The sequence below is a fragment of the Colobus angolensis genome, unplaced genomic scaffold (assembly GCF_000951035.1).
Source record: "Colobus angolensis palliatus isolate OR3802 unplaced genomic scaffold, Cang.pa_1.0 Scaffold10, whole genome shotgun sequence".
In the NCBI taxonomy this organism is placed as follows: domain Eukaryota; kingdom Metazoa; phylum Chordata; class Mammalia; order Primates; family Cercopithecidae; genus Colobus; species Colobus angolensis.
The window spans coordinates 7743973-7763676 of NW_012110919.1; the positions used below are offsets into that span (position 1 = coordinate 7743973).

At 37.0% G+C, this 19704-nt stretch overlaps 1 protein-coding gene across 1 annotated transcript in view; it reads left to right on the forward strand.

The window, feature by feature from the left end:
• The window catches only part of LOC105508069 (cilia- and flagella-associated protein 54-like), a 111121-nt gene that overhangs the window by 13403 nt on the left and 78014 nt on the right, over positions 1 to 19704 (forward strand). The window contains exons 4-5 of the mRNA XM_011936851.1: positions 7412 to 7540; positions 7906 to 8029. The gene's annotated coding sequence lies outside the window, so the exon portion shown is untranslated. The remainder of the gene's footprint in view (positions 1 to 7411; positions 7541 to 7905; positions 8030 to 19704) is intronic.

The window sequence follows — 19704 nt, forward strand, 5'->3', positions numbered from 1 at the left end:
GTTAAAAAAAAAAAAAAAAACCTATTTCTTATTGTTTGCCAGGCAAGATGGTAGTAATTTTTAATTGTATTAACTTACTTGAAATGTTGCATAAAAAAAAAAAAAAAAAAAAAAAAGTCTATTTCTTACTGTTTTATTTACTAGTTACTGTGGGGGAGATTATTGTTTTATGTCATTATAAATGGGCTAAATAAAATTAAGTTATTGATTCTTTGTCAACATGTTTCATTTCTGAAGAGCTAATGAATATTGGAGCATAATCCATTTATACATTTGAAAACTTCTATATTTATGTAATGAGGGGTTGTCCCCATTTAGATATATAAATTCTTATAACTTCTAAGAATGTTATTCTTAGCACCTTGTTGCCACATAAAACATAAAGTACAAGTGTTCTCTGATATTTGTCCAAATTGATAAGGTTTCTATGCTGTTATTTTCTGAAAGCTTATTTATTTATTTATTTGTTTATTTATTTATTTATATTTTGAGATGAAGTCTTGCTCTGTTGCCCAGGTTGGAGTGACAGTGGCTTGATCTTGGCTCACTGCAACCTCTGCCTCCCGGGTTCAAGCAGTTCTCCTGCCTCAGCACCCCCCAGTAGCTGGGATTATAGACATGCGCCACCACGCCTGGCTAATTTTTGTATTTTTAGTAGAGGTGAGGTTTCATCATGTTGGCCAGGCTAGTCTCGAACTCCTGACCTCAGGTGATCTACTCGCCTCGGCCTCCCAAAGTGCTGGGATTACAGGTGTAAGCCGCCGCACCTGCCTCTGAAAGATTTTAAATGGACTTTATAGAATATAGAGAAAGATGATATTGATTTGTTGATATATATTTGATTGGGTTTGTTACATTACATTAATTTTAAAAAATTACCTTATAGAAGAAAAAATTTAATTACATGGAGTAAATAATTTGGTGCTTAGTCACATTCTAGTGTGAATCATTTCTAAGATTATGGGTAATTAAAAAGTAATTTAGCATAAAGTTTTTTATGATTATGATTCACTGCTTTATCTCCATTTTTCTCTTTCCTCCTTTTTATTCCTCTGCTCCTTCCTTCTTTTGTTTCCTCCTCGCTCTTGCCTTGTCCTCTTCCTCTTCCAACTTTTCCTTTTTTTTCATCTCCTCTTTTTCCTTCCCTTCCATCCTTCATTCCCTTTCTCTTTTCTTTCTTTTCCAGACGTACCTTTAAGAGAAGGGACTAACGAATTCCTTGGAGCTCCAAAAGGGACCACAAAAATTCTTCCAATATTACAGGTATTACTACATATTTAGAAAATTTAGGTGAAACATGAATTTTTATTTTCAAATAATATTAAATTTGTAAATGCATAATGGTTAATTGTAGAAATAATTTTGAATATTTAAAATTTGAGGATTATATGGTTTTATATATTGAGAACTATAGGGACATTTTTCTACCTTTTATGAAGAATATTGTAATGAAGCCCCATTATAATTTACCATTTCCTCATATGCTAGCTTAAGAAGCAAAATATTACTAGTATAGATAAAACTCACCTTCTCTGCTAACCTCTCTTGATCACCTTGCCTTTCCCCTACCTAGCAGTAACCCCTGTCCTCAATAATAATGTCTTCAAGATATCTGTATAAAAGATATTTATATAATGCAAGACATAAATGACTTTTCTTGACTTTTAATAACATGCCACCACTCCTCACATTTATATTTGGGAGCCCTCTGAAATATAAGAACAAGTGCTAATTTTAAAAGTGTTATTTTATCTATTCTCTTCCATACTTGGTATAATAGATAAAGTCCTAAGAAATGGTACCAATCAAATGCCATCATGAATGTACAGGAGGACTGTGGGGTCATTCTGAATTTACTTTCCAAATGCATGTTCCTTTTCTAGTGCTAAGTTTCAGGGGATGCAAACTGCGTACTTTATGCTGTCTTGTGTCTTCTGAAGAGAGCTAGATTTGAGAAATCTTAAATTGAGAACAGAGACTGACATGCATAAGAGATATGAGGTGGCATAATAGCTGTCTGCCAGTGTTTTTCCCAGGGATCACTTATAGTGTCTGCTAACTATGCAGCTTCCTATTTCTCACTCCAGACATGTGCAATCATAACTTCAGGTGTGAGATTCTTAAAAGTTCCTCCGGTAGATTTTTTTTTTTGAAGCGGAGCCTTGCTCTGTTGCCCAGGCCAGAGTGCAGTGGTGCGATCTCAGCTCACTGCAACCGCTGCCTCCCGGGTTCAAGCGAGTCTCCTGCCTCAGCCTCCTGGGTAGCTGGGACTACAGGTGTGTGCCACCACACTTGGCTAATTTTTTTGTATTTTTAGTGGAAATGGGGTTTCACCATGTTAGCCAGGATGGTCTCGATCTCCTGACCTCGTGATCTGCCCACTTCAGCCTCCCAAAGTGCTGGGATTACAGGTGTGAGCCATCTCGCCCAGCCTCTCTGGTAGATTTTTAAGGACATTAGAGTTTGAGAATCACTGGCTTATGGGCTAGCACTTATTCTCTGAGGCAGAGTAGGGCAGATATAGAAATCCTACTCATAGGTACACAGTGCTAGATTTTGCCTTGAGAGAGAAATTTTCTGGCAATTAAAACCACTATAAGAAATGGATTTCTTTTAAGGTGGCAATTTTCCCACAACAAAGAAACAAGAGACCATTTATGAACTATTGATATTATTATTTAAATAAGAAAAATGTACCCTCCCTGAAAGATGATTTATTACCATCTGCTGGGAAATCGTCAAAATAAATACAGAGAAGTCTGTGATGACAACAGTGTGAATTTTACCCCCTAAAGTTATGCAATACACAATCTGCTCAGCTGTACTGGGCATATGGTAGACATAGTTTATTTGGCATGGTCGAAGAGCGCAGCATTTGGTGTGGAAACCTGTGGTTGAGTTTGGATTCTGATATTGACTATTTGTGTGATTCTAAATGAATTATTTTGTCTTTTTGAGGATAAGTGTCCTCATCTGGAAAATTATAATAGTACCTATTCCACTGAGTTGTTATATAGTTTAAATGAGATATTTGTAATATGGAAACTAGTACCTGGCACATGATAGCTGCTGTTTTTCTGTTATGTCTTATGTAAAGCACTGAATCTCAACTTAGATTTTTTAGACTCACTGAAAGGGGAATGGAGTTGAGGGGAAAAATGACAGTTTATTGTAAGGAGAATCCACAATTCATATGTTCACCCAGCAGAATCTGTAGGTGGGATAAATTATGTAACTTGCATATATACATGCTACTATTTAAAAAATGTATGAGACGCTATTGTGATTAAATGAAAGAAAACTTATTTTAAAGTTTTGCTGAACACAGAGCATTTCTTTCTTCAACAAATGAGTTATAAAATTATAACTAATTTGTATCTACCTTATACTGGGCTATATCAACTAAAAGATTTTTAGTAAAACATTTAGCCCTATACCTGGAGCATGTTTTAGTTAAATGTTGACTGTGATGAGGATGATGAAGATCATAAAGATGAAGATGGTGGTGTTAGTGATGGTGATGATGATGATGATGATAGAATGTGAGTGTGTGGGGTCTTCGAAATTTTTTGATGTTAAAAAGATACCCTGGCTGGGCACGGAGGTTCACACCTGTAATCCCAGCACTTTGGGAGGCCAAGGTGGGCAGATCACTTAATATCAGAAGTTTGACACCAGCCTGGCCAACATGGCAAAACCCCGTCTTTACTAAAAATACAAAAATTAGCTAGGCATTGTGGTGCCTGCCTATAGTCCCAGCTATTTGGGAGGCTGAGGTGCAAGAATCGCTTGAACCTGGGAGGCGGAGGTTGCAGTGAGCTGAGATCGCACCACTGCACTCCAGCATGGGCAACGAAGTGAGACTCTGTCTCTCTCTCTCTCTCTATATATATCCTTTTATATATATATATATATAAGGATATCTTTAGAGACTTCTGTTTCTAGCAAAATGGCAAGATGACCTAAACATCCTCCTGGGAGAAAACACTTAAAGAGATTTTGGACAGATTTGAACAAATATCCTCAAGCATGTTGTAGAGCTCATGAGAAGGTAAGGTAAATCCCAGGGACCAAAATAGAAAAGGGAACTGAAAACTAGCATGGTAAGTTTATGAGTGGATGCTGCAGTAGGTTGATGGGCATAGTTATTATACAAAGATGCTTAGATTTTTAACAACCATCCAGGGACAAGAGATGAGGCTTCGGCACATGAAAGATGGGAGTTAGAAAGGAGACTTGTACATAAAGTTAGAACCTACAAAAGATTATATCCTAGGAAAAGGTAGACTAGGAAAAAATCTCTGGCCTGGGCATGGTGGCTTACTCCTTTTATCCTAGCCCTTTGGGGAGGCCAAGGTGGGTGGATCGCTTGAGCCCAGAAGATTGAGACCAGCCGGGGCAATATGGTGAAACCATGACTCTGCAAAAAAAATATAAAAATTAGCTGGGTGTGATGGCATGTGCCTATAGTCCCAGCTACTTGGGAGGCTGAGGTGGGAGGATCACCTGAGTCTGGGAAATCAAGGCTGCAGTGAGCCAAGATCGTGCCACTGCACTCTGTTCTAGGCTGGAGTGAGACCCTGTTGCATAACAAAACAAGACAAGACAAAAAACCCTCCCCAAAACAAAAAAATCCTGCCTCTGCCTATGTATATAAGGAGATACCTCAACTTGGGTAGTGAGAAGAGGAGTGGATAGGAGAAAATTCCTCCTCCTAATGATTTATAATCTTGGGACCTGCCCTCAAGTAGGTTTTTAATTTGAATTTACACTACTTGGGTTACTTAAGAACCTTCCTGAGCCTGCAATTCTTGAATGTGTGTGTGGGTATGTGTGTGTGTGTGTGTGTATGTATGTATATATAGTGTAAAATTGTTTATATTCTAGGAATGCCAGGATGATTTAACACTAGAAATATATAATGCAATACATTGCATTAGCTGATTAAAGGAAAACATGTGACTGCTTCACTTAGACAAAGAGACGCAAAAAAAGCATTTGATAATATTCAACAACCATCTTCTTTAAAAACAACCATCCTTAAAAAAATAACTCTTAGTAGTTAAGAATATACAAGAACCTCTATCTAATAAAGGGTGTCATCCAAAGACCTTGAGTAAATGCTATATCTATCGTAAAAGATTAAAAGCAGCCCTTTAATAGTGGTGTAACCACATAAAGATATCCGTTATTCTTCTGTTCAGTATGTCCTGGAAGTCTTAGACAGATAAGTAAAAAAAGAAAGCAGAGAAAAGGTGTAAGAACTGTAAAGAAAGTATCAACTTTGGGCTGGGCATGGTGGCTCACACCTGTAATCCCAGCACTTTTGGAGGCCAAGGTGGGTGGATCACCTGAGGTCAGGAGTTCGAGACAAGCCTGAACTACATGGAGAAGCCCTGTGTCTACTAAAAATACAAAATTAGCTGGGCGTGGTGGCGCATGCCTGTTATTCCAGCTACTTGGGAGGCTGAGGCAGGAGAATTGCTTGAACCTGGGAGGCAGGGGTTGCAGTGAGCTGAGATCATGCCATTGCACTCCAGTCGGGGCAACAAGAGTGTAACTACATCTCAAAAAAAATAAAATAAAATAAAATAAAAAAGAAACTATCAACTTTGTGCTTATTCACAGACAAGTACAATACATTGCAGCATATTTAGTAATAGTAATCTTTTTTGTTGTTGTTTTTTGAAACAGGGTCTCACTCTGTCACCCAGGCTGGAGTGCAGTGGCATGATCAGGGCTCACTGCAGCTTCCACCTCCCGGGTTGAAGTGATTCGCATGCCTCAGTCTCCCAAGTAGCTGGCACTACAGGTCCGCACCATCATGTCCGACTAATTTTTCTATTTTTTGGTAGGGACATGGTTTCACAGTGTTGACCAGGCTGGTCTTGAACTCCTGACTTCAGGTGATCCGCCTGCCTTGGCCTCCCCAAGTGCTGGGGTTACAGGCGTGAGCCACTGTGCCTGGCCTTAGAAATAGTAATCTAAATGCCCATTGGCAGAAGAGTGGATAAATTGTGATATATTCCTCCAAGTAATACAATTTCATTGTAGCTGTGAGGATGAATGAACTGGAGTAGGCTTGTACTAGAGTAAACTTGGCATCATTGCAATTCCCTTCTATAATTACCTTCGCATTATAGGGGGGAAACCTGGAACTATATTTCCAGCGTCTCATTTCTGTACAGTTTTAAATTAGTCTTCCAATGAGGGGCATTTGCATGAATTTGTAATGCAGAAGAGAAGAGATAGTTCTTAATCCACAGTATCAGATGGATGATATGAGTTTACCAGGCATGCTGAGCAAACTCTTGCAATTCACCTGCTTCAGTGTAATAGGTGTTTGAGGTTGTTGTCAGCTACCTCCTAGATTCTTAAGTTCACAGAGGCTTCTGAGCAAACTTGAGAATCGCATGAAGCAAAATTGTCACTGGCAGCTTTCTTGATCTTGGCTCTTCCATGCCTTGCAATGGTGATGAACACCTCTAATTCTGTGTATTGTTTTCTTTTGCTTGAAACATGTAGAGTAGTTTTGCATTCATAACCAATCCCTGACTGACCCATTGAGTTACATATACCAGCAGGAATAAGTTTCAACAACATATGGTTGAGTTTTAAAAGAAGCCTACAGAATTTTATAAGAAAGAATTAAAAATATGCAAAGTGATATTGCATATGGTTAAGGATACATATACATGTAGTAAAAGTTTAAAAACATGCAAAAATAGTAAAACCAAATTCAAGGACAGTGGCTACTTCTAGGGCAGAGGAGTGGCACTGTGGACAGTTATATAGGGGATTTAAATTGCATGCATATATCTGTATGCTTTATTTCCTTAAAAAAATCTGGAAAAATATGGAAAATTTGAAAGTTTGGGCAAAACTGGTTGCTTTTTATATTATTCTCTATATTTGCCTGTCTGTGAGAATGATTACATTAAAAAGCATTTAGTTTTTGAAAATCATTATGTAGACTAATATAGACTGTTGGGTTGATGGACTCTAAATTTCTAGTCTGAGATTCTGAAATTGTTTTAAAAAATTCTTTTCAAATTAGATATGTGAAAGTGACAAACTATGTGAACTCTGTTTTAAAAATTTACCTGTATTTGGTACAATCAGAATTTTGCAAACCATAAATGGAAGTTATATGTATTAATACATGTTTGTGAAAGGCTTAATTTATATCTGGAAAAATGGTGAAATTTATTTATTATTTTCACCCATATTGATAGCACTCCACATTTAGTCACAGATAAATGCATTTACTTAGGAACATAAGATTGTTAATGTTAGATAGACTATTTACATTTCTGTTATATGGTTTTGAATGATTGTCAAAAATTGGAAATGTTGCATTTGATTTTCCCTTAAGTTTTCTTTGTCTTTTTTGTTTATAAAATTATTTTAGAAAAATCCTGTGGAACAGTTACTTTTTGCTTATAAACTTCTTGACAAAGCAATCGGTGGAATAAATTTGAATTGCATGTTAACCTCTTTGCCAAATGGATCATCAGTAATTGACCACTGCTATGCCAAGGTAAGAATGGAAAAGTCTTAAATTAGATTGAAGTTTTACTTAACTGGGAAGAGGACTGGCCTTGAAAGTAGGTAATTAAAGCATGACTTGTGGTGGCTTACCTCTCATAGGCCAGAAATATATTTCCCTCTTCTCAGAAGAGATCTAGGAGAGTGAGGAGTCTTTGAATTTGTTAATGAAGAGGACACTGATGAATTCTAAGAGCATATTTATTAGTGTTTAAGCTAACTGCAAAGGGCTAAGAAGTGAGCAGGATGTAATGGTTAAAAATAAGATGATGATAACTTGAGTGATAATAGTATACAGCTATTTTTGTGTGTTTTGACAACCATATTTCTTTTTATTTTGACTCTGTTGGACCAAAGCGTACCCACCGTATAGATGGAGATACTTACAAACTTGCCTCAAATAGTTTCATGATGGATTTGCATCTTGAACTAATTCAAGCTCAGCATCGAATAGCTGTTGTGCTTCTGGACAAATTGCAAGGTAGTAGTCATTAAAGCAAGTAACTATTCTGAATCAATTTTAAGTCAGACTCCAGTACAGAATCAATTTAATTTGAAAACTGTGTTCTTGTCGACTGACATTTTCAGATAAATTTCATTATTTTCTACTTTCCTAATTAATATCAATAAAAACATGATTAAATCTTTCCTTATTGCTTTACACTTTGCATATTAAATCAGTTAGTTTTTAAGAAGATCTTTTTTTTTTTGGGAGTCTAGCTCTGTCGCCCAGGCTGGAGTGCAGTGGCGCGATCTCGGCTCACTGCAAGCTCCGCCTCCCGGGTTTACGCCATTCTCCAGCCTCCCGAGTAGCTGGGACTACAGGCGCCCGCCATCTCGCCCGGCTAGTTTTTTTTTTTGTATTTTTTAGTAGAGACGGGGTTTCACCGTGTAGCTCAGGATGGTCTCTATCTCCTGACCTCGTGATCCACCCGTCTCGGCCTCCCAAAGTGCTGGGATTACAGGCTTGAGCCACCGCGCCCGGCCTAAGAAGATCTTAAAAAGTTTAATTAATTATGTTTGTTTGTGTTATAGTAAATTAAGTTTTGTTAATTCAACCAAGCAAATATTTATTGAGTACCTACTAAAATCCAGGCATTGTATTAGGCTAGGTACAAATAAGACAGTCTCTACTTTTGAGCTTCTAGATAAGTAAGCCAACTATATCAGTTGAGAGTGATACATTTTGTAACAAGGGTGGGCTCAAAGTATTATGGGCACACAGAAATATCTATATCAAATAAGAAAGTCAGGGATGAGTTCCTGGAAGGGGTGTGTAAAGCATTCAAATCATATTATATGTAGAGCTACATAGATTTATTCAAATCCTGGTTAATTTAAGAGTGGGCAATGTAGATACACTGCTGATTAGTGCAGGAAGATGAAAAAATATTTATACTGAATTCTGGCCAATGCAAGAAGATAAGAAAAATAAAGATACAAGCATTAGAAAAGAAGAAACAAAACTATTATTTCCAGATTATGTGATTGTCTACCTAGAAAATGCAAAAGAAACTATCAGTATATACAAAAATAGTAATATATAATATATAACATGTAATATATAATATGTAATTTCTATAGGACAGCAACAAGCAGTTAGCAAATATAATAAAAAGACAACTTTTTTTATCAATAAAAACTGTAAGGTACCAAGGGATCCAATCTAACCAAAGAGCTACAAGTATGCAAAAAATTTTAAGACTTTACTGAAAAATGTTAAAGAACAATATAAATGAAGGTAGATTGTGTTTATTGATAAGAGGACCAAATAATCAGAAAGATTATTCTGATTTCAGTTTTTTTCAAATGGATCTATAGACTCAATGCAGTTTCAATAAAAATTCCAGTAGGATTTTTTTTGGTAGATCTTTACAGTCTTTTTACAAAATGTAGGTAGAAGACATAAATAGCTAAGACATTCCTGAAGGAAAAAAAATCAGGTGAGTGTAGGGGATCTTGCTCTAACATAATTCAAGGTTTATTTCAAAGTGATAGAATACCTCATATTCATTGGATAATTGGATATCCAAATGGATAAAACCAAATTAACTGTGGTAAACTGTTCCCTCCAACTTTTTGTTTAACAATTTTTGAGCCTTCAGAAAGTTGAAAGAATAGTAGTGATCATCCACATAACCTTCACCTAAATCCACCAATCACGACATTTTGCCACATTTATCATCTTTCTCTTTACATGCACATATAAATACATATATTTGTACATCTATGTATATACATCTATAGATGTGTATACCTATGATATCAATATATTATGTATGTGTAGAGATATATACATATACATGCACATATCCATATGCTGAGAAGTTGCAGACATTATGATATATTTTAGCCCTGAAAACTTTAGTATTTATCACCTAATGACGGGGGCATTCTCTCAAATAACCATAATACCATTATCACTCTGAAGAAAGCTAACACTGATACGATAATATTATTGATTATACAGTCCATTATTTTTCAGCATCCAATTGATCATTTGTTTACTTTTATGTAATGTGATTTTGGTGTCTTGTCTAAGAACTCCTTACCTAACCCCAGATCATGAAGATTTTCTTACATTTTCTTCTAAATGTTTTATAGTTTTATATTTTTAATTGGCATATAATAATTGTACATATTTATGGGATACATGCAAAATTTAGCATGTGCATACAATGTACAAAACTCAACCCAGGGTAATTAGAATATTTATCATCTCAAACATTTATCAGTTATTTGTGTTGAGAACATCTCAAATCTTATAGCTATTTTGAAATGTAAGATAAATTACTGTTAACTATAGCCACCCTATTGTCCTATTGAATACTAGAAATGTTTTCTTCTATTTAACAATATATTTGTACTCATTAAGCAATCTCTCATGATCCCCCCACCCCCAATCCCTTCCCAGCCTCTGGTAACCATCATTCGACTCTCTACCTCCATGAGATAAACTTTATTTTTTAGCTTTCACGTATGTCTGAGAACATGCTCTATTATGCACCCAATTTTCAGATTGCCATAATTGTTCCCAATATCCTTTTTGGGGAAAATGGGTTTTATTTAAAATGATCTAGAAAGTAATCAAAAATCACTTATTGCATTTGGTTGTCATATTCTTCCTTAATCTAGAATAACTCCTCCAACTTTTTTTTTCTTTCATAACATTGATATTTTTGAAGACATGTTCCACAATGTGATCTTTCCTAGTAGTTTCCTCATGACCATACAGGTGATGCCGTTTATATCCCATTGTATCACATTAGATTGCACACATTGGCCATTTGTTTTATCATTGGTGAGGCAAAGTGCTGTCGTTTTATTAAGCTGATGTCTGCCAGATCTCTGCATTGTAAATGTCCCTCTCCCCTTTGTAGTGAAAAACTAATTGGTGCTGTTGGTGATGTAGGAATGAATATCCTGTTCCCCAACAGACTTTCACCCGATGATCTTACTCTCCGTTGGTGAACCTTCCTGAATTAATTGTTACAGTGTTTGTACGTGATGATTTTCTAATTGAATTATTCCTTCTAGATTTATTTGGTAACATTCTTTTGTAAACAAGAGCTGTCCCCACTTTGCCTCTTTTAATTTTTTGAGTAACAGCATGGATCAGATTCCTTTTTTACTAATCTTTTAAAGTCACTTGCTATTATTGTTCTTTGTGATGCTTAAAGTCATAAATTTTGCCAGTGGGACGGAGGCCCTTCATACTGGATCCTGTGTTCCTTTGATATGTCCCTGATATGGTTTGGCTGTGTCCCCATCTGAATCTCATCTTGAATTCCCACATGTTGTGGGAGGGACCTGGTTGGAGGTAATTGAATAATGGGGGCAAGTCTTTCCCGTGCTGTTCTCATGATAGTGAATAAGTCTCACAAGATCTGATGGTTTTATAAAGAGGAGTTCCCCTCCACAAGTTCTCTCTCTGCCTGCTGCCATCCATGTGAGATGTGACTTGCTCCTCTTTGCCTTCTGCCATGATTGTGAGGCTTCACTAGCCACATGGAACTGTAAGTCCATTAAATCCTTTTTCCTGTATAAATTACCCAGTCTCAGGTATGTCTCTATCAGCAGCATGAAAACACACTAATATAGTCCCCATTATTCTTTGAGATTTTTTTTGCTTTCTCTACAACAAAATATTCTAGACCTATCTTTTGCTTTCCCTACCCCCAAATCTGGAATAAGCTATTTTTCCAATGATATTTGGTACCTTTTGGTAGAAAATGGTATTTAGAAACCAAGATCTGTAAGCTAAGAGTGCTCATTGCTATTGGGATGTCAATGGCTCCTTTTAGTAGCTAGAGCTAAGAAATACACACACACACACACACACACACACACACACACACACACACACACATATATATTTAAATCACAAATTTTTTTTTTTTTTTTTTTTTGAGACAGAGTCTCACTCTGTTGCCCAGGCTGGAGTGCAGTAATGCGATCTCGGCTCTCTGCAACCTTGGCCTCCTGGGTTCAAGCAATTCTCCTGCCTTAGCTTCCCAAGTAGCTGGGTCTACAGGCATATGCCAACATGTCCGGCTAATTTTTGTACTTTTAGTGGAGATGGGGTTTCACCATGTTGGCCAGGCTGGTTTTGAACTCCTGACCTCAAGTGATCTGCCTGCCTAGGACTCCCAAAGTGCTGGGATTACAGTTGTGAGCCACTGCGCCTGACCACAAGTTCTTTTTGATATCTCCAATTCCAACACTAAGAGGTTTCTCCTCACCTTCTCCATTTTTGTGTTTTCCTTCTCCCATATTGAGCATTCTGGTTCCTAACAACATCAGTGTAATTACTCATTTGTTTTATCCTGGCAAATTAACAGAGTACTTTCAAAATTATTAAACCAATACTGCTATTAAAAACCTACTAAGTAAATTAAGCATTTATTTGCAGTTCATTTTGTCTCTAGAAAATATCATACATCAGAGAACTGTGTCCAAATTTACTTGAATTAATTCGATTTTTAGATTTTTTTTCAATTTGATATGGACTTGTGACTGCTTTTTTTGTATTTGCATTCTGTGGTGTTTTCTATTTTTATTTTTATTTTTATTTTATTTTTTTGAGACAGTCTCACTCTGTCACCCAGGCTGGAGTGCAGTGATGTGATTTCAGCTTACTGTGACCTCTGCCTCCAAGGTTCAAGTGATTCTCCTACTTCAGCCTCTCAAGTAGCTGGGACTACAGATGTGTGCCACCACACCTGGCTAATTTTTGTATTTTTTTTTTAAGTAGAGATGGGGTTTTGCCATGTGGGCCAGGCTGGTCTCGGAACTCCTCACCTCAAATGATCTGTCTACCTTGGCTTCCCAAAGTGCTGGGATTACAGGTGTGAGCCACTATGCCCTGCCTGCATTCTGTTTATATAAAATTTCCTTTTTTCCCCATACTTTTATTTTTTTATACTCTTCATCTTTTTACATTCTATTTTAACATTAACACAGTTTCAAAAACTACTTCTCCTATGACCTGCTGGGTGTAGAGGGAAGCAAGTAATAATTAAAATATCTCTGTGTCATCATGTATAAGTTGAAAATTTGATAAAGTTTTTTCTAATACATAAATGAATTACTTAGCATAATAACCTTGAACATGTTTTGGGCTGAAAATATTTGGTTCAGAAATATGTTTCAAAGTGTAAATAGAATTTTTGTGTCGGGTTTTAAGAAACTAGCCCATGATTCTCACGTAGTAACTGTATTATTTCCTTAAGTGGAGGATTAGAGTTTTTTTTTTTTTTAAACTCATGGAGTTACTAAATACCTCTTCCTCTAATTGTCATCCATAATTCTTTGAAGACCAGATGAGTTTTGATCATAGACCACTTAAAGATATTGATGCAAGACTTAAAATCAAATGTAAATGGAATTAGTTATTCTTTCCTTGCAATATCTCTGGGTTTCCTTGATTTTGTTTTTTTTTTTGGCTTTATTGAATTGCCATCCTAGCACAGCTGATCACTTTGTTCCCCTACCTTGTTTTTCTTTAGTATGCTGTTGCCAGACTAATGTTCCCTACATTAGCATTCTTATTCAATAATGGTTGCCTGTTGATGACCATGACATAAATATGATGCATCTGTACCTGGCATTCAGAATTTTTTTGCAGTCTCATCCTTCTTATCTCCAACAATTATAATCAGGAAAGCTTAATTAGCATTTATAATATCGTTGGTATTGAGAGAATGATGCACTATTTTCTGCTCTGCATTGCTATCTCCATGCAGATGTTTCCTTACCCTTTGCCACTGCAGACGTGTTCTATTCTTTAATGGTGTCTGTTAACATCTTTTCATGAATCAATTACCATAACGTGGTGGCTCATGTGCATTAGCACAAATAATTAAAACTCAGTAAAAGGGGTTTACTGTAAGGTTACTATAGCTACGCTCGCATACCTCCAAGGACCAAAAAATTACCAGGTCTCTTAAGGACCAGACCTGAAAAATCAAGAATCAGTGCTACAGTTTCCATCTCCCTGGGCTAGTATAGCTGTATCCTTTTTTCCCCTCATCCACATTCCTGTCTTTACTGAACCACCATGATGGTCAGTCCCAATTGTATACCAGTATGAACAACTGGCAAGTTCATGTTTTACTTCAAAATCTTGAGAGAGGCTCTGATTTCTTCAGTCACAGCTGGGAGAGAGTAGAGGTCTTCGTGTGGTACCCAGAGCTCTTGAAGGGACCTTGGATGAAACAGTTTTTCTAGAAGGGGTGTTGAGGACAGAGTTTTGACAGCTTATTGGTATTGGTATCAGGACTTGCCATCTGTACTTTGTGAAAAGGTAAAGTCAACAGAAGTAGGTTGGATTCTATCAAGCCTCAGGATGATTTTATTCAAGATGAGATAGAAAATCAAATATTTTTATAATTTGGAATTTCTTCTGCCTTGAGGTATACTGTGGCAAATAAAAGAGGATTTGATAAAACTGCATTGTAGTAGATTTATATGAATTTTTATCTATTAATGAAAAAAAGATGACATGATAGAGGAAGCAGTAGCTTTATGAATGGTTATTCCTTAGTATTTAAAAAATATTTCCTGTCCTGGATACATACTTAATTGTTATGACAGTCATCTTCTTCAGTTTTGCAGACTCCAACTGTTAGCAAAGATATTTCTACCAAGAGTCCGGAAAAGTTTAAGCAATCTGGAAGCACTGATTGTTTTACAGGTAATTAAAATTGGGATAACCGGTATTTCCAAAAAATTTGAAAGATAGTTTTTAATCTCACCTTTTTGATAAAATGTTTGTTTTTATAGAATTAAATCTAATGAATAAAATAAAGAAGAATACATTATCCAAAGCAATTTACTTAATGCAGAAAGCTCTTTTAATATTCGAGAAAGATGCAACCTCTACATCTTCGTGGGAATTTTTGATGGTAACAGTATTTCATTTCTTTTTTTAATCCTGACATAAAATTTCTGTTAAAATGAATGATTCATTTTTTAATTAAAAATAATGTGTTGACCTTAACATTTAATTATGAACTTTCAGCTTCACTGTATATAATTCATCCTGACCAGGGGAAGTAATCTGTACCTCCAGTTCTGAATTCTGAAATGAGAGATTCTCTTTTTATCAGAACTTCATGCAATCTACATGAGAAACCAAATAAAATCAGAAGGACTCAAAATGAGGGAAATTATAGAACTGGAGTGACACTTTACCAGCTTAGTGTATTCTTTACAATGGAATTAAAATTCTTAAAGTCCGTTGGCTGAGGTACCTTCTCTCTTAGATGGATACTGCTGATTTACGGACCAATTCCCTTGTTGATATTTTTAATCAGGTCTCACTCTGGCCTGGAAATTCTTCTACCTTCTTGCTAATTCATTATATGTTGATTTTATGTGTTTATTTTTTGAGACAGGGTCTTACTCTGTCAACCAGGCTGGAATGAAGTGGCAGAGTCCTAGATCATTGCAGTTTTGAACTCCTGGGTTTAAATGGTCCTACCGCCTCAGCCTTCCAGTGGGTGGGACTACAGGCATGCCACCATGCCAGAATATTAAAAAAAAAATTTGGTAGAGTCAGATCCTTGCTATGGTGGCATTAGCTGAGTGAATCATGTATGAAGATGTAGAGAATAATGCTATGTCTTGGCTGATAAGAGAAGGAAAAAAGTAGGTCAAACCTAGGAGGGGGATATGGAGCTAAAGGGGTTTAATAGAGAACATTTAGCATAATAGTGTGCTAAAAATGAAGAGCCAGAACAAAGAGAAATTGAAGATAATAAGAGGGAGAGGTTAATACACAGAGCCAAGGCCCAGAGAGGATAATTTTGAAAGCACAGATAAAGGGATTCATCTTCAGTGATGGGTGGGCTTCAGGGCAGACACCTCATCTTTTGATATAGAAGGAAAGGAGGTACAGACAGATGTAGATAAGAAAAGTTTGTTGGTGTGAAGGCAGGGAGTTGAGTTGATGCCTTTTGATATGCTTTGACTGTGTCCCTACCCAAATCTCATCTTAAATTGTAGTTCCCATAATCCCTATGTGTTGTAGGAGGGACCGGGTGTAGATAGTTGAATCATGGGGGAGGTTTCCCCCATCCTGTTCTCATGAAAGTGAGTGAGTTCTCACGAGATCTGATAGTTTAATAAAAGACCTGCTCCTTCACTGGGCACTCATTCTTCTCTCTCCTGCGGACATGTGAAGAAGGATGTATTTGCTTCCTCTTCTGCCATGATTGTAAGTTTCCCAAGGCCTCCCCAGCCATGCAGAACTGTGAGTCTCTTTTAAATCTCTTTTCTTTATAAATTACCCAGTCTCAGGTATGTCTTTATTAGCAGTGTGATAACGAACTAATACACCTTCTTACCTGTATCGGATACAGTGGGAGGCAAGGATATCTGCCATCAATGGAGCATGAGGTTGGATAATTGAAGGGGGAAAGTAAAGATAATGTGGAGAGTGGGGAGGAATGGATGAGGGAGTTGACTCAAAGTAAAGGGACTGGCCAGCATCACCAAGTTCTAGCTGAAGTTGGAGACCATGAATTTTTAGATATCTTGGTCTGCATGGTGGTATGACATTATCCTGATGTCGTGTTTTTTTTTTTTTTTTTGAGACGGAGTCTTGCTATGTCGTCCAGGCTGGAGTGCAGTGGCGCCATCTTGGCTCACTGCAAGCTCCGCCTCCCGGGTTTACGCCATTCGCCTGCCTTAGCCTCCTGAGTAGCTGGGACTACAGGCACCGGCCACCTCCCCCGGCTAGTTTTGTTTTGTAGTTTTTAGTAGAGATGGGGTTTCACTGTGTTCGCCAGGATGGTCTCGATCTCCTGACCTCATGATCCACCCGTCTTGGCCTCCCAAAGTGCTGGGATTACAGGCTTGAGCCACCGCGCCTGGCCGATGTGGTGTTCTTAATGACAGCAGAATATTTGTGACAGCAGACATTTGTGGAGGATTAGATTTTTTTTTAAAAAATGAAGGTATGAGTTAAAAGTTTATGGCTTTAAAAAGGTGGATACAGGTTGAGTAGAGATGGAAGGCATGAAGGCATTTAAAGACTTGGTGTCTATGGAAATATCAAGAGACTGGACATCTTTATGAGGTCAAGGACATCTGGTCAAGGACCAGAAAATGAGGGTGTGAGGGAGCTAGAAGGATAGGTGTTGAAGGTTAGAAAGTAGAATACTGAAATTCAAGATTTCTGGTATGTAGCACTTACTTGTTATCTGTCAGTCTATTCATCCATCTAAGAAATAATTTCGATCCGTTTAGCAATTATGTATTGAAAGTTCATTATGTGCCTGGTAGTATGCTGAGTATAGAAGGGGAGAATCTTTTATTTATTCAACAAATACTGATTGATTTGCCTTCTTTTTGTGGTTCTGCCTTTGTGATCCCTGGATTTATTCGTATAAAAATCCACTCTGTGGAGACATAGACAAGTAAATATGTGCTTTAATTGCAAGAGGGCTAGGGAAAATTAACAGGGGAGTACCTAACTTAACAGTGGGGAATGTTTAAGGAACACATGAAGTTGAAAGCTGAAAGACAGATGGCTTGAATTTGAATACTGAAATGATACTGAGAGCCAGAAAAACAGGAGAGCAAACAGTAGAAAGGACATTCCAGGCAGAGAGAACAAATGTGCCAACGTCCCAAGGCTAGAAATGCCATAGAGTGCTTGTAGTTCTATAGGTCATTCTGTGCGACAGAAGCATAGATGCAATAAGGGTAGGAGTAGGGTGGGGGAGAGGATAGTAGCTTGGGAGATGAGAGAGGAAGTAAAGATGTGTTCATGAGAAGTCTTTTTCACCAACCTAAGAATTTTGGATGGACAGTTGCTATCAATGTTCAAGGTGAGGACGTCTGTCCTGGGAGTGTTAGGGAAGACCCTGGTTAAATTTGAATTTCCAGAATTTGAATGAGGAAGTTGGATGGTGGTGTTGGGTGGTATGAGATCACAAGGCCAAGTGGTGTCTGGTCTTTGTTGGAAGACTTCTGGGGTGTGTTCAGATCCATTTTCTCAGCTGATGCTTCCATAGCTGTTTGCTATTGTCTAGTGTTTGGAGGACATTGGTACTTCAGTCCTATTTTTATGGCAAATAAACCTTATCTTTCTTTTAGAAATATTGGTCTCACTACTAATCTCAGGTCTTCTTAGAGCCTGAAGAGAGGTTTCCCCTTGTTTTATGATGACTGAATCTGGTCTTTGTACTGCCATAGTGTGCTGGTTCCCCTGTATGTACCTGCCTCCCACCACTGAAACTGGGGAACATACCGGAACCGAGATACCTGGACATCTCAAGTTTCCAATATGGGCAGGAACACCTTCTTTGGCCACCTCTGCTCCTCAGTGGTAGTTTTTATCTAAGTGTTAAGGCTTAATGATCAGTCCCTAGGGTACTCTCCTAAACAACAGTGTTATGACTCAAACATTTGGACCAGAACAAATGAAGAAGCTCACGGGTAGTGGAAGTTCTAATAAATCTTGGCTTTAATATTTCCTGAATTTATGTATTGTTGTCTCCTAAATACCAGTCTATTAACTATGTTAGCAGTAATTGGATTTAATTATTTTTCCTATTTTGTAGCATTTCAAGTCAAATCAGTTCTATTTGCTTTTTTTTTGGGAAAGAAGAATATACATGGACGATTTTTTTTCCAGAGATCTTCTCAGCTCTTTTTATGCTTTCTTTTTTAAAAAATTTAAAATTTACAAGATTTCTTCTATTTTTTAAAAAGTGAAACTATTTTAATTCCAGAAAAAATTATGAGTATAATGTCCTATTAGGATAGACTCTTGAGATGCATTAAGAGGCTCTGTTTTTTATGAGGAGTCCTCTAAAGAATTTTCACCAACGAGGAACATGTTGAATATTTATTTAGAAGTCCTGAAATCTTCTATAGCCACGTCTGCTCCTCAGTGGTAGTTTTATCCAAGTGTTAAGGCTTAATGATCAGTCCTCAGGGTACTCTCCTAAACAATGATGTTATAGCTCAAATAATTGTCAAACTTTCTTTCTTTAAAGAAGACAAATAAATTTATTTCCCTTGGCAATCATTTTCAACTGGGGTGCGTTACAGAATGTTTTACAATATCATGATCTTGTAATAAAATTATCCCCAAATCAGTAATTGATGTGTCACTTGGTATCATAAAAAGGTTTGAAAAACCTGAGTCTCTTTAGAACTCTTAAATAATTCATATCCTGTCTCTGTTTTTCAGAAATTTTCTGACTCTGTGGATCTGGATAATCTCATCAGGTGTCTGTTTTATTTCTAATCAATTAAGATGGACCAATTTGTTCCCACAAATGAGGGACAAACCTTTGATAATAACTCATTAGCTTTCCAAGTGAGATGACTTGGAATTTTTTTAAATTATGGGGATTAATTTTTCCATTTTCTTGTCTTGGTTATTTGACCTCTGGAAGTCCATTTTGGCTTTTTATATGTTACTCCATAGGATTATATTAAAGGATTGCACCTAGGATCCATACTGGATGTCCTTGATCTACTTCTGGTCAAATATAGTATTCATCATGTGGCTTATGTCGTTGCTCTTAGTCCACTAACAGAACATTCGGTGTCTTTGCAGATGTAATTTCTCATAGGAAAGAGGCAGAAATGCTCTTCTATCCAAGTGCTGGGGATTTCGAAGATGCTGTTGTTTTC